The sequence below is a fragment of the Pinus tabuliformis genome, chromosome J, assembly GCF_031772625.1.
Source record: "Pinus tabuliformis cultivar Carrire ecotype Pingquan chromosome J, CPIR1, whole genome shotgun sequence".
Classification (NCBI taxonomy): Eukaryota; Viridiplantae; Streptophyta; class Pinopsida; order Pinales; family Pinaceae; genus Pinus; species Pinus tabuliformis.
Window position 1 is genome coordinate 351,992,675 of NC_142295.1, and position 7,093 is coordinate 351,999,767.

The 7,093-nt window shown below is 41.2% G+C and overlaps 1 pseudogene; it reads right to left on the reverse strand.

The window, feature by feature from the left end:
- Positions 1-1,851: 1,851 nt before the first annotated feature.
- On the reverse strand, positions 1,852-2,692 carry LOC149227217 (uncharacterized; annotated as a pseudogene).
- Positions 2,693-7,093: the final 4,401 nt, after the last annotated feature.

The following is a 7,093-nucleotide window of genomic DNA, read 5'->3' on the forward strand; positions in this document are numbered from 1 at the left end:
TAGGGGGGTCCCCAAGTATCCTACGTGATTTTCTTGGTAATTTTGTGACAATGAAAAATTTTCAAGTGATCAATTACACAATATCTAAATTACACCTAAAGTCTCTAAAAAGTAAAAAAAAAAAACACAGAAAGTAACACGCACCAAAAGTCTAGGAGTTCAAACTGTTAGCGCTCGAATTTGCCTCAGGCTGAAGAAGGCGAAACTTGAGGTAACATCAAACCACTTAGCCTCGTAGCTAGCCCTACGGGGCAGGAGAGGGCTCTCTCCAGTCTATCTCAGCAAAAAGTTTTCTAAAAGGGGCTGAGATGACATCAAAAGAAAACTGATTTTAGGCTAGTAAATTGATAAAAAGGGGTTTTTAATAAAATGATGGGGTTTTTCTGGGCTGCATGGGCAAAGTAACAGCTTGAACAGAGAAATGTAATCAAGAACACAGATTATCCCCTGAGGCAAGGTAGGCAAGAAATTTAACATCAAATTAAAATTAAATGGAATGGCAAGACTGCTGAGGAGCTGACAAGGGCATAGGGGATGAATCCTTGTCAAACAGAAGAAAACATTAAATATGAACAAACTTATAGGCAGAGCATAAAATATTATGAATTCTACCTAAACACTTCATTTGTTCAAATGGAAATGATCATGAAGTGAAATGAAAACATAACAGGTTGCATATGAAACAAAAGGAAAACTTATGCTAAATTGTCATACCACAGGAATCTCAGGGGTCAGAGCTGTATTTTTCATTAAAATCTCTGTCTAAGACTGTACAATAAAAGCTCTCTATTCTCCACCAGCTCTCAGAACTCTCTCCTTTTCAAATGAATTTTTTAATACAATAAATAAATGCTGCTTAGGGAAAAACAAATCGTCCCCAAAATAGGGGCGCTGTTTCACCTGCAGTTACCAAAAGAAAAGAGTGTTTCCATCTATTCTAAAATAGAAGAGCGTTCCTCTAAAAATCCTCTAATGGCCAATTAAGAGATAAATGTTTGGAGCGCAGATCTCCCTAGGATCAGGACTGAAGTTTTAAATCGAATCCCATTCTTTGGCTGTGATAGATAGTCTTGACTTATTTTTAGCTTGCCACGTTACATTTGTCATTTTAACAAAACAACCTTTAAACTAAAATTCTGCCAATTCAGCTCATGGTGACAACTGTACTGAGCACGGTTGCATTTAACGTTTAATTTAAATTTATTTTCAAGAACGACCCAATAGCCAGAGCCACTCAGTGAACTCCAACACGTCCAACCACATGCAATATGGTAGCATCAGCAATAGCTCACAATCCGCCTTCTAAGAGCCACATCGCCTGTAATCCCACAAAATCTCCAAAGGATCCCAACAATCGCTGGCGGAAATCAAAGAACAAAATCTCGTACAGGGTATCGGAGCCTTTCAACGGACTGCATAGTAATTTTCTTTCCAGTATACATGACCATTACAGCTTTTGGTAGAGTAATACCGGTTGTCTGCAACACAATTGGTCGTGATCCATCCCCATAAAGAACTGGAAAGCCAAGATTTCGAGCAGTCTTTCTAACTGTAGGATCCAAGTCAAATGCTACATAAGGCATGCCAGACAGATCTCCATCTAAAACAGCAACTAAAGGAGTAGACAAAAAGTTGGCAAGAACCTGACCCATTTGGCCAAATCCAAGAATGACAACCGGTTCACTGACATTGAAATTCCTTACTTCTGTGCTTTTTCCATTTGTCTCAAACCTTGAATCAATTGCCTCAGCAGCTTTGTGCCCAACGTCATTGAGAAAGGGGGTTAAGGCCATAGACAAAACAACAACTATAATGAGTAGCCTGTTCAACTCAAGTGGTAGGACTCCAAGCCTATTTGCCAGGGAAAAGACGACAAAACATTGAAAACCCCTCAGAAATTCCTTTCGGGATGAAGATCTGGAAAATAGATAGGCCGAAGTTGGTTTTCATTAGACAGAAAATTACAATTGATATGTATCCAAGGATAAATTACCCACTGCATTGGTTCACGAGTGTGGTTCAGAATAAAACTTGAGCATATCATCATGTAATATGAGAACTCATTTCCTTGGCTTATAAAACCAAGACGTGAAATCTCCAAAGCCAACCGTCCAAGTCCAGCCCCAGGAACCAAGCAACTAGGTGATCTTTCCCTCGAATGATTACTAAATTGCCGTTGAAGTTCTTCAAGAATTGGTTTGTAGCACTGATTACGTTCTGCCTCTCCCTCCGGAGCCCAATCTCGAACTATATTTCTTATAATGCACCGGACCTTATCAACATCAGCAGAAGAGGCATGAAGTTGAAATGCCGGATCCTTCCAATCAAATCCCATACAATTTATCTCTCCATTTGATGTCGGGACTGAATGATATGTTGAGTGATCATTAAAAATTTCTTTTGTTGTCTGTCCACAACCATCTGGCTCACTCTTGCTGCAACCACAAGTTACCCTGCTATTACTTCGATCAGACTCAAAATCAGCACTTAATTTGTTATCATCTGTTTTAAAAGAGGTTGAACCACAGTTGACTGAAGGACATCGACCTTGATAGAGATTCCATTCATCCTGGGCACCGCCTACTTCAAGGTCTGCTTCACCACTTCTACTTCCTCTATGAAGCTCATTTGAACAAGTATTCAGCATCCTATCAGTAGTTAACACATCGTGTTCTTTCAATGGATAAGGCATTGGTCTGCGAAACCAGAGATTCTGGGTTCGATCCCCAGTAGAGTCGCCAATATGTTAGCGCTTGAAATTTCACCTCAGGCTGAGAAAGGTAAACTTCAAGGCAACATCAAACCACTTAGCCTCGTAGCTAGCCCTACGAGGCAGGAGAGGGCTCTCTCCGGTCTATCTCAGTAAAGATCTTCGATGGGCGAGATGAACAATAGGGAAACACTGATTTTAGGCTAGTAAACTGATCAAGAGGTTTGATTTGGGATTTTTAGGTTTTTGGTGGAAAATTGGGGAATGGCAATTTCGGGTGCGGGGATTGGACACAGTTTTCACAGGGGGTTCTTTGGGGCGAGGTAGGAAACAGTATTGATGCCTTTGATAGAGATGGATGGATGAGAATGACCGATGAGGAGTTAAGGAGAGCAAGCAATAACCTTGAATTCCCCTTAAACAGTTGAAAACATTGATATTAAGCAAATTTAAAAGCAGAGCATGACAGTCATGAATTCTACTTTAACACTTCATTTGCCTAATTTGCAGAAGGAAAAGTAAGGAAATGATTCACATAACACAATTACAGGTACAAAGAGAAACACACCATCAACACATGTAACCACAAGAATCCCAAAAAGGACTGCAAAACCCTGGTCTTCCTTTGCCAAAAATTGCAGAGATACAGTGAGTGATACAATAAGAGCTTCTCCCTCAAGAGTCCAACCATGAAAATGAGAAAGAAAGTACATAATATAGGCCATCTAACATCTTTCCCTGCCTCTAGGGGTCGAGCTCACTATCCTAGGAGCTGTTTCAACCAATTCTAAACTAAGCACTGAAAACTAGGCAATCAAAACAACTTGCCTCTATAAGCTAGGAAACCAATTCATTCATTACATTTTACCTATTTGATGAATGAATCTTCTAGAAGAGATAAATAAGTGCCTAAAAATCATAAAAATTACATCATTTACAATAAGGAGGATGAAAATCAACTCCCAAAAAGTCAAATCCAGTCAAACTGCGCTTTGCTGAGCTGTAGGTTGATTTCCTGTGCAAACTGCCTGATGGGTCGTGCGCATTTGGAGGCACTTTTTAGGCACTTCCAGGTGTCCAAATGAGGCAAAAGTGGGCTTGTTGGAAAGTTATGGATGTCTACTTTCCAACCCAAGTGGAATTTCTGAATTTGGTGATCATTTGCCCCTCCAAAATTGCAATCTCCCAAGACTGCTTCCTGTGTGTCAAAAATGTGGCAGAAAGTCATTTTTTGCTTGTTTTTTGACTTTCTGGAGGCCCAAAACATGGTGAAATTTCTTAGTAATGGCTGAGCAAGTGTAAATTTCCATGAAAAATCTAGAAATGCTGAGTTTTTCCAAAATGGAGTTGCCAAACGAAAGGGTCGCGCGCGGCACGTGACCCGTCAGGGAGGAAAACCTGTTTTTTGCCAGAAAAATAAAAAATGACCCAAAATACTCAAAATTTTTTGGAATTTGTGCTGGAGTTGAGTTATCTAGTATCATGCTCCTTCAAAGAAGCCTCAGCCAAGATGTGGAGGGGGTCGAGCCTTTTCCTTCGTTTTTGTGCGTTGGCCAACTTCCTTTGGAGCACTTTCATTTTCGCCTTGCATACATGCATCCGCGCCCAATAATGATTTTTCATGTTCCTGAGCAAGTCCTTATCCTGGTTGCCCTTGGCTAGCAACCTCTCCAAATGAGCATTAACCCAGAGAAGCATAGTCTCTCGCTCAACGGGTACCAAATCGCCGGGTCTTCTTCGATTCAAGTTGCGGTCCCCATGAATCCTCCACAACTCATCAAGAGTTTGCTCATCCTCCAATTGCTTGTTGCGCTGCTCCAAATATGTGATCGTCCATTGTGCCCCTTCTAATCTCTTCTGCAATGCATCATTTTCAGCTCTAAGGTGCTGAATGATCTCCTTTGACTCTAGGCTAGGAGAACTGATATCAAGATCAACAAGCTCTATATCTGGAACACCTGATGTCCCCTCATCAATCCTGGGCTGTTTGCCCCTCTCTGATACCTGTGCTACTGTCGGAGACGAGGCCCCTTCCACCTGGTGTGGAGATAACACTCGTGGTGCTGATGAAAAAGGCGAGACCCCTTCCACCTGGTGTGGAGATAATACTCGCCTGGCTGCTGCAAATAGGGCCCTGTGGCCTCTCTGATAAGTGACCAATAGAGGAGAGCTGACATGTCTAGTCTCAGGAATATCATACTGCTGTGATGGTCCTCCCTCCTCATAAACAATCTCATGATGTGGTAGTGGTGCTGTGAAGAACTCACGAGAGATAAACCTCCCATGGGATGCCATGCTGAGCCAACTGATGTATGACCACAAGCTGAATCAAACCATAATGATAGAGGCTCCTATATTGTTGTGCTGGGCTCTTCCTCTGCATCAAAGGCACCATCCTCTCAATATTTTGGCACAAGAAAATCGGGATGTTCATCATCCGTACCCGTGTGAAATGCATCAATAAGCGAATATGGTATGAATACACAAGTGAAAATCTGCCCTCACAGGTGAAATAACACATGATAAGCCTCATCAAAGGAGCATACTCATTCCTCAAAAATCTGAAAGGAAATACACCCGTCACTTGTCTCATAAATGTAGGTTTAATGTAAGGCTCAAACTGAACACTGTCCAATATTTTGCGCTTGTTCCACACTTCTCCTACATTTGGTATCCCTGTTGCTTGAGCAATCATCTCAAGTGTCAATGTAAAATCCACCCCTGCAAGGTTCACATGCCCATCATGCAAATGCAAAACAAACAAGCGAGCCAACTCCCTGTGATGCTGAATCTGAGAGATCCTCTCGCAAAACTCATAACAAGACATATAACGGAAACATGAGACTGCAATTGGACAAGCCTGCAAATCGGTCAAAGAGGTGGGCTCCTCTCTCCTATGATGACCGCTCTTTCCACCCTTGTGAGGTCTCCTCTGTACCTCAAACTCTGAAGCTGACTCATGGTCATCACTTTGCTCATAATTGGTTTCGGTTTCTGACATTGTTTTAGGAGCAAAGTGGCTGAAATGTACTGCTGTTTCTGCTTTGAAAACTGCTGATTAAAATGTTGTTTTAAGGGGACAAGTAGCACAAGGGAAACGTTAGGGAAGGGATACTTTAAAGGGAAATCGGGAATAATAATGAAACAGGGAGTTTAGGGGAAAAATCATTGCATATACTCATTATACAATTTTACTTACAAGGATGTTATGGGAGGTAGGGTTAGGGTTTTAATTTTTTTTTTTTTGATTTCTTATGGAGAGGGGTAGGGTTTAAGGCTCTTAGAAAATTTGGAAGGGAAATTTAAATAAAATGATAAGGAATATGTAATGGGAGGTGGACAATAGGAAAGAAAAGGGATACCTGAAAACAACATAATAAACCCTAGCAATTTTGACAACTTCAAATCCAAAAGCACAATGGAGACTCTTACTTGCAAAATTAAGACCTTTAAAAATACAATCATGATCTTCTTGAACTGTAGCAAGCAATAATTTTTCATGATTTGAGGGCCTACCTTGCAAAATTTAGCAACTTGTGGTTCCTTGACAGCTTGCTGGCAGTTTTGTGTAGAGGGAACGCTGATGGGTCGTGCGCCTCACCCAACAGGTCGTGTGCGCCTGACGGGTCGCGCCCGTATAAAGTTTGCACTGGCGGAGGTGCCCTGACGGGTCGCGCTCGTCTGACAGGTCGCGCGTCTCCCAAACTCACCGAATTCACTCAAACGCTCTCGCAACTAATTTCTCTATCACTTGGATGCACAATGAAGCTTGATGGAGGGAAATAGAGCCTTTATAGCCTTGCTTTGAATAAATTTCATGTCACAACCCACATTCTAATGTTTTTCATGACACTTTTTAAACTTTGAATGCTGCTGACTTTTTGGTTTCCTTTTATCCTGAAATTGGTTGAATTGATGTTTTCCTTGATAATTTTTTGCAGGGATAGCTTCTGAGGGGTCCTGGCAAGGGAGCCAGGGTTGTATGCTATCCTTTGAATCATTTTGAATTTTTACAATTTTTTACAAAATTTTGAGAAATGACCTTGGCTTTAAAAACAGGGTTTTTAAATCCAAGGTAAAAATTTAGCTGTACAAGATGAAATCTTTTAAAGAAACACTTTGATAATCATCCCTCTGGCCTGCTGGGCATTTATTGACTTTAGAGACATGACCTTGAAAACAAACTGGACCTAAACCCTAGACCTAAGACTTTGACCTCAAGACAAGACAAACAACTTTGAAATAGTTTAATGACTAAAAACACCTGATCCAGCAGTGCCAAGAGGGGAATAAGACACCAGCTCCTCCATCAGGGTTATGGCATGCCTAATGGAATGCAATAAGATGACATTGATGAGACACCTACTTATGCAAATGCAAAGA